The sequence below is a fragment of the Oreochromis niloticus genome, linkage group LG5 (assembly GCF_001858045.2).
Source record: "Oreochromis niloticus isolate F11D_XX linkage group LG5, O_niloticus_UMD_NMBU, whole genome shotgun sequence".
NCBI lineage: Eukaryota > Metazoa > Chordata > Actinopteri > Cichliformes > Cichlidae > Oreochromis > Oreochromis niloticus.
Window position 1 is genome coordinate 8,360,309 of NC_031970.2, and position 15,287 is coordinate 8,375,595.

The 15,287-nt window shown below is 40.9% G+C and overlaps 1 pseudogene; it reads right to left on the minus strand.

The window, feature by feature from the left end:
* Positions 1-669: 669 nt before the first annotated feature.
* Positions 670-15,287, minus strand: part of LOC100691304 (N-acetyltransferase 8-like) — a 167,942-nt pseudogene continuing 153,324 nt past the window's right edge.

Sequence of the window (15,287 nt, forward strand, 5' to 3'; positions counted from 1 at the left end):
CCAATCACAATATTTTCTAGATGTAAAGAGTTTAAACGGCATATTAGCAAATGTACTGCATTTACTTTCCAGCACTTTTGCTGGTGCAGATATATTTTAAACATCTAATACTTCCTTGTAGAAAAGGAAGTGAATGCTGTATAATATCAGAAATAAATTCTTTTCATCAAAGGAGCTTCAGTGTTACTCAGGTCAGTAGCGCCCTCTGCTGTTCACATCCATATCTATAGTATAGAATTGGGTACAACATACTGAATTTAGATTTGTGATTTCATATTCAAGATTATCAGTCTTAAAAATCAAATCTTCATTTCATAAGCAAATTAAAATCCTTGTTATTAAGATTTTTACATGCTTTGTATCATGTGCTTACATTATGTTGTGTGTACTGTATCTCAGTTTTGACATTTTAAAATGTTTCTCCAAATATTGGTAATTAGTAGAAAAACATTTAGACATTATACATCAGACCTTATCTCTCGCATAATAAGAATTATGAATTTTCAAACACTATTTGTTACAACTACTAACCCCTGTGGGCGTATACGGAGATTTTGAAACTTCTTTTTTTCACTTTCTTTATTTTTTTTAATAGAAAAAAATGAATTAACATAGTTAAGAGTGGTCAGTACAACTGATTATGTGAAATCATCACTGAAAAGTACACAATGTAAAGATTAACTGTTAGCGAATCATGGTGTAGTAGGAGGAAACCATAAAGTTTTTAGTAACATCTTGTTCCTTACATTCATATCTGTTCATAGAGCTTAGTCCTAAAGTGTATATCAAATTTGGCATTTTTTTCACACCTAAACCAGAGAGTTTTGGTTACAGTCAGGTTTAACCATTGCCAAATATTAAACCACTGTTAAAGAGGAGCCAAGCATGAAAACAATACATTGCTGATGAGTGTTATTTTTACGTTTACAAGTATTTTTCCATCCTTATAATCGTGACCCTGGCTAGTGAAAAGACCCAAAAAAACAGCTTGTGATTTGACATTAGACTGAACACGGTTAAACTCCACTTTGCTGTACAGGGCCACAGCTGCCAATTGGGTGGAGCTAATCTCCAGCACCACCTTGGAGAAGCCCCGTTCTTTACAGAAACCAACCGCAGTCTGAGTCAACCTAAAGCCGAGGCCCATCCATCTATACTGTGGGGAAATGATCATTCTGAACATTTCTCCATACTTTTCTGTCCCACTGTGTTTAGCTACCACAGCCACCATACCAACAACCTGGGCTCTCGCTCCAACCTCGGCCTCAGCCACCCAGAAACAGTCATCAGGTCTGCTGAGGAAGTTCCCAGGGATGTCCTGCATGTCGGTGCGAAGTCTCAGCCTGATGTAGCTGGCATATACTTCATGACAGCAGTAGTAGATGAGACCTACCCAAGCTGCTGGGAACAGTACAGCTCCAAATACCGAGCCAAGGAGATAACCAACAACACACAGAGTCGGGGTGATGGTGAGGTAAAGGGGACTGGTCATGGCGTTATAGAAACATGGACGGATATGCTCCAAGGTGCCAGTACTGAAGAGGGTGAGCACTGTGTCCTTGTCTGCAGGACGGTACCGGCGGATCACCAGCTGCATGATGAAAGTAACTACAAGGAAAATCATAAAACAGTGAGAAATGCTGTTGTTACTTACACTAAATTAGTAAGCATGACCCTTAAGGAAAATTATTTTTATTAATCTTTTTACTTAGTTTCCTTTTTTGTAATTTAATTTGATTTTATTAAGTCTGCTTATGTGTAGCACTGTTTATGGTTGTGTTTAATATAACATTTAGCTAATCTCCAAAAGTTGATTCTGTTCATCTGGACGTAGCGTTTTGTGGGAGAAACGTTTCGTCACTCATCCAAGTGACTTCTTCAGTCTCAGCTGACTGCAGGTTTCCCCAAATCTTATAAACAGTACATTTGCATAATGACTGAAACCAGCCCACTGAAGGAACAATGGGTTGGGAGGTCAGTTCCTCATATCAAAAACAGTTCTTATTTAATTCAGTGACAGCAACAGGAACAAAGCTGTTTTTATAACGTTTTGTCCTGCATCTTGGAAATAGAAACCTCCGTCCTGAGGAAAGAAGCTGAAATTCACCCCTTAGAGGATGGGAACCATTTTTAAGGATTGATAAAGCCATCCTCTGTACCTGCTTAGAGTACAGGGAGGCTAAACAAGACTGTGGCTCACCTATCAGACGACTGGACCATGTTACTATCTGATTTAGAGAGTTTTCTGTCTCAGGTCCACTTTTTGTTCAACACTGATAAAATCCAAATTAAATTAATAATTTATTCAGATTTTATTTATTATAAGGAACTGTATTTTCAGAACTGAATTTTTCAGGTTACAGCCTTTACTGCTTTATTTGAATTTTGGTTTAACATAGAAAAGACTTTAAGGGGAAAAAACTCTAAATAGAATTGCTTTTAAAAATAATATTACACATTTTTACATTTAATTTCTGTTTTACAAAAGGCTTTTATGTATTTTTTTTTATAAGTTTACCTTATTCAAAATTTAATGTCAGTGGTCTGTCACCATGACAGTATTTAGTCTTTGCATGAGACTGTTAGTTATTTCTGGACTGGTTGATTTAGGTTTATTTCCTGAGTGTGTTATTTCGTTATGCGTCTGAGTTTGCTTAGTTCTCTGCTCCTTGTTTAGTTTATGCAGTTCTTATTTTGTCCACGTCTCTCTCTCCCTCTCTCTCTCTCTCTGTGTGTGTGTTAGTGATTTCCTGTTTAATTGTAACAATCACTTGTCTTTTGCATTGTGTTCATTTTTCCGTTTCCTGTCTCGTTAGTCAGACTCAGGTGTAGGGATGGGTACCGGTGTTCTGACATAAACGGTAGTAACCAGACCGAAAAGCAGCGCACATTTCGGTGCTTTATTTCGGTGCTTTTTTTCCCTGAGCTGTGATACACTTTCTATTCTAGCCAATCATTTTACGTTTCCGAGGATAGTAGGCGGGGCCAGGTACGTACGTTCTTTTAGAGCAGAGCTACAGATTAAAAATGCCCAAGGCAAAGAGGACAAAAGTCTGGCTGTACTTCGCAGCAAAAGATGCAAACTCAGCAGCCTGCAACAAGTGCTTTAAGCTGATACTGTGATACTGTCAAAGGAGGTAACACCTCAAATCTGATGAAACACCTGGCTACGCATAGTGTTTTTTTTTTAAAAGCCGAGAAATGCACCGTGTTTGATAGCTTGCTGTGAGACCTCACACCGAGCACATCTACTGCGGGTGTGGTGCCTGTTACCGGACCCGGAGTTAGCAACATCCCCCCAAAACCCGAAGAGTAGAGTCCTGGGCCCTAGCCCTGCCAGTGTAGCAGAAATGATGACGGATGATGATGGCAGCAGCAGCCGTTCTCCTCTGCGTGAGTAGCTTCATGTTGTTCGTGTGTAATTAACGTTGAGTATGCTAACCACATTATTACATTAATGCATGTAAGGTGAACTAGCAACCACCGTCATAGTTACATGCGGCTGTCTTCTTGTTTGATGGCAGATACTCCCTTCACCCTGACCAAAAAGGCTAAAATGACCAAAGAAAAAGTGGAAAACAGTTAAACATGAGAGGTTTTTGGACAAAGTTTGTGTTTTTTCCATTGTTTAAGCACTGCTTCCAGCCAAGAGTGATACCATATATGCCCTATAGCTGAAGAAAAGGCTTACATTGTTATCTTTTTACAAAAAAACAGTTAAACATGAGAGGTTTTTGGACAAAGTTTGTGTTTTTTCCATTGATTAAGCACTGCTTCCAGCCAAGAGTGATACCATATATGCCCTATAGCTGCAGAAAAGGCTAATATTGTTATCTTTTTACAAAAGAAACAGCTGAACATGAGAGGTTTTTGGACCAATTTTGTGTTCTCCATTCTTTAAGCACCGGTTTGAGCACCGTTTAAGCACCGGCACCGTTTCAAAAGTACCGGTGCCAAACCGGTACTTTTGAAACGGTACAGGTGTGGATCCTCTGGCTGTCTAGCTAGGTTCTTATTAAGGTAATATGACAGCATGGTTTAAAAATAATCTTATTTTAATGTCACAAATGTTCTTCAATAAGCTGGTTGTTGTCGTGCACTGATATTAACACTCATAGCATGGCTGAAGGCTGCTTCTCCTGTGACTTCTTTGTTCCAAGACATTGATTCTGTTCATCTGGATGTAGCGCTTTCAGCGGGAGAAACATTTCATCACTCATCCAAGTGACTTCTTTAATCTCAGCTGACTGCAGGTTTCCCCAACCTTATAAAGAGTACATTTGCACAATGACTAAATCTACCCCACTGAATGAACAATGGGTTGTGAGGCCAGTTCCTTGATTATTAATATGCCAATTGTCATGACAACTGGTCAACAACCACTGATCATCACCATTGATCAATGGCCATGAGTACAATTCAAAGAGTTGGGAAATGGCTGCAATCACACAATTGTAAGATGGCACCCTTAGGCCCCTTCCGTGATTCAGAGATGGCCTTTCCCTTTTCACGTAAATGGCCTCCTTGACTCCGCGCTCAAACCAGCGTTCCTTACTGTCCAGGATGTGTCCTTACCATTGAAAGAGTGTCCACCTGGCCTGTTGAAGGAAATAATGCATTTTGACTAGAGACCGGCCCACCAGGTATTAAAGCCACAGAGCCTTTGAATGAAAACAAACACTGTTGTAACAGTGATGTACACTGTCTTGTTTGTATATGTATGATTTCTATACATTTTACATCAGATAAAAACTTTGGTTGTAAGATTCAGATAATTATTTAACAAAAGTGAGATATTTTAAATGAGAAAAAGTATTTCTTTGTGCCCCCCTTTCCCTGTTAATGCCCTACCTGGCCCCCTGGCAAAACTTTGCTAGACCCGCCCTTGCAGTTACCAGCTGTCAGCTACAAAGGATCCTGGTGTTATTTGTCTCTCAGAAACAGTTCATAACTTGCCTTCAACTCATTCATGTCACCTAAAAGGTAAACCTGTTTCTCCATCACCTGTTCAGCCCTGATGATTCAGTAAGGACATCTCCTGGTTTCATCTTCATGTTTCCCACTCACCACACATCCAAACTGATATCATGACCAGCAGCTTGAAAACTAGAAATTAATATTAAATAAATTCTAACAACAGCTGACCAAGCTTAAACGTGCTGCTGTTGTTTAGCGCGACATCCGCTGGTTTCTCTCACCCTAAGACAGCTGGGACAGGCTCCAGCGCTCCGCGCGACTCTGAAAGGAGAAGTGGATGGATGGATGGATTTATTTATTCATTCCACATAAAATGTAAAAAATAAATTATAAAACACAAAAAACAACTATTTACAATTCAACTTTTAACTATTTCAACTTTCAACTTTTTCCTTTTAAACAAATCTAAAGTGAATAACACAAGACACTGCAAACCAAACTGAAATTATTCTAGATTTTGCTTCTTTTCTTGGTGTCACTCATTTTCTTGACTATACTTTTCTAACGTGTCAATGTTGACTCTTGTTGTTGCCCCTGGCTCTTTTTCTCTCTCTTCATCCTGCACTGTTCATGTGCTACTGCTGCTGTGAGTGTAACTACCACCCCTTCCCCCTCTGCTCAGCGCAAACACAAGGCACAGACACATATTGACCAATCACAAGCCGCGTGAAGTAAAAAAAAAAAAAGAGAGAGAGAGGGTGACAGAAAGGAAAAAAACAACAACACACGGCTCCCAATAAGGAACCGGCTTCCGTCATTCACTTCAAGGAGCCGGCTCTAAGAGCCGTTTAGGTCGCAACCGACCCATCACTAATACCCAGGACCTTCGTGATGTGATGTTCTTCTGCTTCTCTGGCTTCTGTTTCTGTGGGGATGGTGTTTGTTATACGTTTTAGTGTCCTGAAGACACCCAGTTTGTGCTCCATTAGATGATGAGAGTCAAACTTGATACTGATCCGTATGCGTAGGTTTACGGTACAGCTTTCAAATGTCTCCCATTACTGATGGAAATCTCACAGTCTAAGAAAGCTACCCTGCCAGTTTTCATGTCCTCCCTGGTGAATTTGATGTGTTGGCTTACCGAATTAATGTGACCCATGAATTGTGGTACGTCCAGAGATTTGATTTTAACCCAGGTGTCATCCACATACCTGAACCAATGACTTGGTGGTGTTCCAGGGTAGCATAACAAAGCCCTCTTTTCCATTTCTTCTATGTACAAATTGGCGAAACTTGGGAACCCATGGCACACCCATGTTTCTGCCTGTAGTACTGACCCTTGTATGTGAAATAGGTGGAATTAAGACACAGTTCCAAAAGCAAACAAAACCGGTCGGTGCTGTGGTTCTGCTACTGAAGTTGGGCTCATCCTGTAATCTCTTACGAACTACCTCCAATGCTTCAGTGACTAGAACACAAGTGAAGAGTCATTGTAACATTGTACGAAACCATTGTTTCATCTGCCCCCATAATAACATCTCTCACCTTCTCAACAAAATCCAAGGTCTTCTGGATGTGGTGTTTAGAGCTGCCTACCAACGGGTTGAGGATCAAAGCCAGAAACTTTGAGATGTTATAGGTGACTGAGTTGATAGTACAGACAATTGGTCTTAAAGGTACACCCTGTTTTGTATGTATTTTTGTACAGTCCCCTGGGTATAGTCTGTGGTATGAGGTCCAGTCAATAGCATTGTCTTGTTCTAACTGCTTCAGGCAATCTATCACCTTCTTCCTGTAACCACTTCCTAGGTTTTGTTTCAGGGGGTCATAAGCATTTTTGTCACTAAGCAGTGACAGTTTTTCTCATGGTCTTTCAGGTTTAGCAAAACCATGCACAAACTCTTGTCTGCTGGAAGGGTGATAATGTTCTTGTAATTGCTATGTGATGTCAGTGCCTTCCTCCCCTCCACGTTGATGTTGGATGCTGGGGGCTTTACACTGGTGAAACAGGCCGAAGCTTTCGTCCGTAGTTGCTCTGCTTCCACGTCTGCAGTTTTGCTGTTACGAATCGCTTCTGTATCTGTGGCTGTGTTCCACTAGTGGAATGTCTCGGCGTCACAGAAATTCACGGTTCGGTTCGGTTCGGTTCGATACTTTGGTGTCACGGTTTGATATTTTTTCGATAGAAAAAAATGTTCATGCCTTTTTAATTTGTTATTTATTAAAATTATAAATATATATTTCAACTCAACAGTAGAGTTTTTAAATTTAATGTTACTGAAACAACAAAATAATAAAAAAATAAATCTGATCGAGAAATCACTCATCTTTGGGAAAGAGAGTTTATTACACAGAAATGGCTCTTTCCAAAATAAAAGCTATACTATACGCTTCTTCTGGGCTATATTCTCAGCAGCATATTAAACATATCAGGTCCCCATAAGGAGAATCATGTGCTGACGGCTGTCTAAATGACTCGGGTAAAGTTTGCAGCGTGCGTGCTTGTTGTTTTTGTCTGCTTCCACTTGTCTTTGCACTAGGATGTTGTCGGCGTAAATGTGCAGTCATATTCGTTGTGTTCCCACTAGTGCTGTCAGCGTTAATCTCGTTAAAATGACGTTAACGCCATAACATGGCAAATCTCTGAGTTACTGCGTAGGGCTGGACAGCGTCAACAAGTTAACGAGCTAACTGCGCTAACACACTATTTCCCACCAATGTAATTGAGCATTGCGTGGCACATCCGACATGCTGTTTTACTTTTGTCCATGACGCGCTTACCTTCAGGGTCATGCTTCACATGAAAACCAAGATAGTTCCAAATGCATGAGGGTGGGGGAGGTTCAATTTCGGGTAGCGTTGAGGCAGTTTCCATGTTGCAACAAGCTTAACTTCTGTCTCGCTGAGGTTACATGAACTTCAAATCTTATTGTCATGGTCCTGAGTCTGTCGACTCAGTGTTTTGTGTTTCTTTATGCTTTTGTTATTTTGATTAGGTATTCCATTATTATTCGCCATTTTGCTAGGTTTCTGTTCTGTGCCTGTCCTGGTCCCTCCTTCAATGTTCCCCCTGTCTGTCCATGATGTCATTATGCCTGCTTATGTGTCTGTGTCTCTGTCTGCCGTGTGCTTCCTGTTTTATTTTGTAGGTCGGTGTCCTATGTCAGTGCGTTCAGCTTTGTGCTCTCCCTGTCTCGTCAGTGTAATCAGCATCAGCCGTGTCTCCCAGCTTTTTCCTCTTCGCTCCGTTCACCTCTTTTATTTAGTGTCTGCGTCTTCCCCTACTCGGTGTCGCGTCGTACCCACACTTCCTCTGTGTGTTCTGTTTGCCAGCCTGCCAACCTGTCTCCCAGCAGTAAAGCTGTGTATTTTGAATTTCTTCCGCCTCAGTGAGTCCTGCATTTTGGGTCCTCTCTTCCTGCCTGCCTACACAGAGACATGACACTTATTGAGTGAAATTGTGTATATTAGATACGCATCAATCATACAAGGTTGGATTGTTATAATAAATGTGGTTAACTGAGCATATTTCATTCATCTGTCTATAACTTATAGTTATTCCTATCATGATGCATCCTTGTCTAGACTACATGAATGCTGCAAACACTAAGTTATGCCAGCGTGGAGAAAAGCCGAGCCAGTTGCGTAAAGTGGCCTTCATGTGTGTAAATACTTTATATGAAAGTAATCGACTCTTAAGTGTCTTAAATGGTACTCGAGAAATATAGGCTGTGGTAACCCCTAGCTAGCCACACAACTTCAGTTTCCTTTAGTAATATCACTGCGTTATTTCTCTTTTCTTTACAGTCAATGTGTTTGCTCTTTGTCGTTGAGAATTGTAATGTGTTTTTGACTCCATGTGCAGCAAATCAGGGTATAGAGCTCAATCATGTTGATGCTTTAAAATTGTGTTGTTTTAGAATAACTTAATAAAAAAAACTATTTGGGCTGAAGTGAAGATATTTAGGTAAATATTAGACAGGCTAAACAGACTACAGTAAATATACAGAGTACAAAGTACAACGTGCAAAACAAGTGCTTATATCTGCAGTTAAGGGTAATCTATGGGCTCAAAATGTGGTCATAAATATTTTGTACTTGTAAATCAGTTTTGTACTTGTAAATCAGGATTTGTATGTGTAACCAGTGTGTTTCTGCGTTGTGTCTGACGATAAAAGGTAAAAGAAAGAAAGACCTCCAAGTAAATAGCTTGTCCACTCCAGCTCCTCTCCCACAGGGGAATTGTAGAAAAGGGCCGGCATTTATTAGTACACTAAACATAAAATATGCATTTACACGTAACATATTTGATAAAACAAAAACAACAACATGAAATCCGACATACCTGACGATAAAAGGTAAAAGAAAGAAAGACCGACCTCCAAGTAAATAGCTTGCCCACTCCAGCTCCTACGACCAAATACAAACAGTGGGGAAGAGGGTTAGCTCAACCCACCACAACTTCCAAGCTAGCAAGAAGTATATATATCCATGGTTTATGGTTTATGGTTCTTAAACACATTTATGATACATACATACTACACACTTGTAACGTCTAACAAAAAACAGGCTTAATAATGACAATGATTGAACTAAAATCACAATCAGAAACATCCAGGTGGCCAAATATGCATTATATGAGCGTTTTACAGTGTTGGGAAAGAAATTACACCAACCTCTCCCACAGGGGAATTGTAGAAAAGGGGAGAGGCAAAAGGGGAACACTGTATTTATAAGGTTGCACCAAAGAAGAAGAAAAGAATGAGGAGGGGCTCTAACTGATAATGAACATAACTACAGGCTTGGAGGTCCTAAAGGTCAGGTATAAAAGGAACAGTTTGGGGGTTTAGAACACATTTTGTGTCATTATAACAATGTGATTTATGACCCTGTTACATTCACCCCCCAAGAATTACACAAAATCCTAAAGAGTATACAAAAAAAATAAAATAATAAAATGTATAAACCCACAATAACAGATACAGTGGCCTCAAAAAAAAAAAAATTCACATCACATATACAATGAATTAGATCAGCAACATAGCTTCCTGACAAAGAGGATAAGAGACCTGAGACCCGCTCGGCGCCTAGCAAGATCCCAGGACACACTATAGACAAAATGAGGTGCCATTTACACCACACAAAACAGGCCATAATATCTATGGGCATCACCATCAGACTGAAAAAAAAATACAGTCAATTCTGTGCTTGTATTATACTTTTCCAAAAACAATAGTGTCAGGAGTTTTCCTGTATTGCAACCCAGGTTGGAATAAAAAGGCTCAGACAGGTTTACGTGTACACGGTCGAGACTCAGGGAGACTCGCACTGCCGCAGTAAAAAGGAAGAGTCTTTATTCAGAGTGCACATACAGGAAGAGAGAAAATAGAACTGCAGGCTTCCTGTGTAACTTCCCCATTTAGGAGTCTGCACAGAGTTGCAGAGGTTAAGCTGAATACTGAAAAGAGCAAACACATTTAGATAATGAAACGTACTTTTAAGCATAACATAGTAAAACCCCCAAAATCTCTTAACATTCCCTCCTGTTGTACATATGTATATGTACAGTTCATAGCTTATTGTATCAGTCTATGGCCACTTGTAAACACCATAAAACAGTGGGTTTCGTGAATATGTTATATCCAAGTGTCTATCTCATTATCATCTTCTTCATTCTGTGACAGGGTGATGTAAGCATGAATTGAAGCAGAATAACAGTATTATAACACCAACAAAAACAAGTCCTTTAATCAGCAGGGACTTCCAAGAGCCGCTTAAAAGCCACGTAAGCCAGTCTTCTGTGTTTGCGGCATAGTCTCGTTGTTGTGCATCCAGAAGTTGTCTGAGTGTTTTCAGAGCATCAGTCATGTTCGGTGAGTGCACATTATCTGGAATGCATGTGCATGTGTTGCTAAAGAGAATTCTCCTTTCTCGGCGGGAATTATGTCCAATGCTACCCTGTGGTGCATTACTGCAATGCACAGAGCATCAATCTCCTGATCCCATTCGTCGTTGAATTCACATGAAGCATACAGAACCTTTTGTCTTTCAGTCCAAAGTTTAAATTCCTCTGGGACATCGGAACCCCATATGGAATCATGCTGCTTGAGGTCCGGGGTGCTTCGTCTTTTCCTTGTTGTTGACGTTGAAGTTGACGTGGCGTCCATGGTCATCTTGAAAGTGTGGTAATATGAAAATGGGAGCGCACTGACCTGTCCAGTTCCCAGGAAGGATATCCCAGGCCATCCCTTGCACCCAGAAGGTGCCATTTGAGATGTAGCTGCTCTTCACGGGCCCTCCAGGAGCGTGTGTCTGTACTGCTTTGCAGTTGGTGGTGTTTCCCATTGGCGTGGATCCGTTCTCTTGGCGGTAGCATAGGCTGTGGCTCTAATTCCCATTGTTTTCAAGAAAGACTGGGAATGAGTTAGCCTTACTTCTGTGCTTCATTTTCAGGTCAACCCAGAACCATTCGTCACATATGCCATTTCGTAGTCCTATCTGGAGAGGTTCCTCATGGTTGACCACGATTCCCTGGAATTGATACCCAAGGCTGGCGTAGCTTGCGGCACACTTTGCCTGAATTATGTCCATTGCCTTCACGTACAAGGTGGCGTACCGTGTCGTTGGGGGCATATAGGAGCAAACATAGCAGTCTTGTCTGGGTGCGCTGTCATGTATATATCGATACCATGCGTTGTTCATCCATGGGTGAATGTGGTCTTGTGTCATGTCACGAAGATGTGAGTTGTCATGTGTCCATCTTCTTTCTTTCGGGTGAGTGTTAATAAACTCACCAGGAGTGCAATACTAGCCACTAGGAGGACGAGCGTCTTCATGATGACCAGACGCACCAAGTCCTATAGGTGAGTAGACTAGGGGCAAGAAGAACAGGGCGGGATTCTACCCAAACAGCCCTCTCTCCACCTTCCTAGATCACCTACAGGCAGGGGCGTCGGCGTCTCTTAGTCTATGTTGTCACTCACTTTTTTGCAGTGGCTTTGATGAATCCAGGACGGTCTTTCTGCTATTTTGCAGGCAGTAGGTGTGGTGAGTAGCACTTGATAAGGACCTTCCCACCTTGGTGAACTCCAATTTTTCCTTTGGAGTACTTTGATCAGGATCCAATCACCTGGTTTCAACCTGCAAGATACTGGAGAGTTGTTTAGAACAATCTCTTTATTTTCAAGTAATTTAGTCATCCATTCGGCTAGTGTAGTTTTTCTTATTGACTTATCTATAGGCTCACTTGTGATTGGTAGTGGAAATAGTCTACCGTGAATGATTTCAAAAGGTGTGAGTTTCTGAGAACTTTGTGTCAATCACATCCACATTTTTACCAGGCCTATACACTCAGGCCATGGTCTCCCTGTTTCTTCCATGCATTTACTCAGTCTCTGTTTTATTTCCTAGTGCTTCAGAGACCTTACTGATTACTTCATTAACAATATGTGTCCCATTGTCTGATCTTATCAGAGTGGGGATGCCATATATTGAAATAAAATGGTTGCACAAACATTTTGCTACTGAGATGGCGTCTGCTTTTTTACTGGATAGATTTCTGGCCATTTTGAGATCACTAGAGCGTATTCTGAGCCTTGGCATTCATTTAGCTCAATAAAACTCATGTGGATTGTATGAAAAGGATGAGGTGGTGTGCATTATGTGCATTATGTTTTTGGCAAATCATGCATGTTCCGACAAATTTAATTTATTATTTTATTATTAAGAAACAAAAAAAAGCAACATTTTACAACTTCAACCTAAAGCGCTCTATCTATGCAAGATAGCACGGGGTGCTGTGTAGGAGTAAAGTCAGTTTCAGTCCACTTCTCACTCAATCACTCAAAACCTACTACTCACAGCATTTACACAGTTAGAATCACTCAAAATATGCTTTCATACGAGTATTTCAGACATGCTTTTCAAGATATATAGAGGTCACTCACTGTACATCCACAGTAATGAATTCAAACTCTATTTATACAATTGTAGTGAGCAAAACCAGCATCTCCATGCGCGTCAACGCTCCTCATTAGCTTGGTAGTGTCCACATATTTAATTCAGCTTCTCATTAGTTGTTAGTATAGGTTTGCTCTTCATCCTAACGAAGTCTCATCTAAGATGACAGGTTTACAAGCAGGTCAAGTGTCTCTATGCACCCGATTAGTGTAGTTATTTCCTTATTTTCTTCATCTCATATATCATTGCACTGAGTTTGAGCAAACCTTAAGCTTGAATCAGACTACTTTTAACAATCATTCACCTCACATCATAACTGACTGAGGTGCCTCTTCTTATTAATAGTATGTCATTATTAATGTTATCATTGTATTGTTTTTCCTTTTTTATAACAGCAATAGTATATTACAATACACTACTTTACTACTAATATACAATAGTATATTAGTTTATATTTTATTATGTATCCATCACGGGTCAGTGCGAATCTGCAGCTTCACACCTTCCCAAGCTGGAGACATTTGCTTTTCCTTGGCTGAACAATGACACAGCCTTAGTATACCTTATGCATCTCTCTTTTTATTTGATATATTTTCGTGTGAATTATCTGGTTTCATGCATTCTATTCATTCTAGGCACAGTCGTCATGCCAACTATGTTTCATTGTTAATACCAGTTTACAGGTTGTTAACCTTCCTATGATCTCCTATTATCATGCTTATCACTAGATAAACTCTACTTTAAGTTAAGTTATCCCTAATTTAACCTTTTGTTTATTCCACTTCATTCCACTTTCCATGCTTTAAAATATTACAACTCTTGTGTACTCTTTGTTTTCTTTTTAGCTTCCTTTTCAGTATTTATTTCTGCTTGGAGGGTTTCTTATAATTTAGTCAATGCATTTTCCCTCCCACGTGGGACATTTAGGTTTTCTTTGGATTTCTCCATCTATATGCACTAATTTGTCCGGCACCTGGACACCTTTTCTCTAACCACTGCTCGTCAGCAGTGAGTTTTGAAGCTTCATTACCCATTTTAATCCTTTTAATTTAAATACTTTACAACTACACAACTGCGGCACCTTCTCTGGCACGAGAATAGAGAGTGGTAGTTGACACGGCCTTCTACTTTCAAGCTATTCTTGAAAGCGGTGTCACCTTTACGTGATAAAACACGACCTGTTTCTCTCTTTTCACCAGTACTTGGGTGGCCAACAGCAAACAAAATAGTGGAATAGTTCAGCCTCCTTATTGTGCTGTAAAATCAACTTATTCCACCAACAAAAATAAAACAATACAAAACAAAACAGTACTTTTATACGCGCGCTACCTTTACCCACTACGGGGGAGCTACCAGTCCCAGACGAGCTCAATCTTTATTTTAAACGCTACCAGCCCCTCTGGGCGAGCCTACTTTACCCACTATGGGGGAGCTACCAGTCCCTGACGAGCTCTATTTTATTTTACGTGAGGTGTCTCAGAGTGTTAATATTCACCTGGTTGCTGCCGGTCTCTCAGGTCTACCTCATCGACCCCCACCGCCGTGGACCACTTATAAGAACGCTGGCCAGAACCCGAATTCACGTCTCTGGACTTTATCCTGTACCTGGACAGGAGCTGTCGACAGACTTCAGCGCGGGCTTCTCACGACGGCAGGGCTCGATGAGGCTTTCCTGTGGGGTCACACAAAAATGCTGTGTCCCATCCGGCTCGAAGGACCAAGAAATGTCAGGAGTTTTCCTGTATTGCAACCCAAGTCGGAATAAAAAGGCTCAGACAGGTTTACGTGTACACGGTCGAGACTCAGGGAGACTCGCACCGCCGCAGTAAAAAGGAAGAGTCTTTATTCAGAGTGCACATACAGGAAGAGAGAAAATAGAACTGCAGGCTTCCTGTGTAACTTCCCCATTTAGGAGTCTGCACAGAGTTGCAGAGGTTAAGCTGAATACTGAAAAGAGCAAACACATTTAGATAATGAAACGTACTTTTAAGCATAACATAGTAAAATGGACAACATACAGCAATAAACAAATTCACACATCGATAACTGCTGCTTGAACAGGTTCAACACCAAGGAGTGTTTCGAGTTGAGCCATTGATTCAATCAAGCGACGAACTGGTTTAATGATTCTACCAAAATGTGTAGTCAGTCCCTGATCCACGTCCACATTTTCGGGTTCAAGAGAATGAAAACTGTGGGATGGGAAAGCAGCAGGGGAGTCTGGGGAGGCTCCATCACCAGCCAGCCCACCAAGATCAGGAACATCCATTATGGGAGGGTCCCATGAACGCCATCTTCGACTGGGTCAGCGGCGGATTGCTGATGGATCCATGATAGTGTGCGGTCATCACGCTCGCCAATGCTGGAGACAGAAGCCACAGTACGTGTAGCAGGGGGTACAGCTCCTGTGT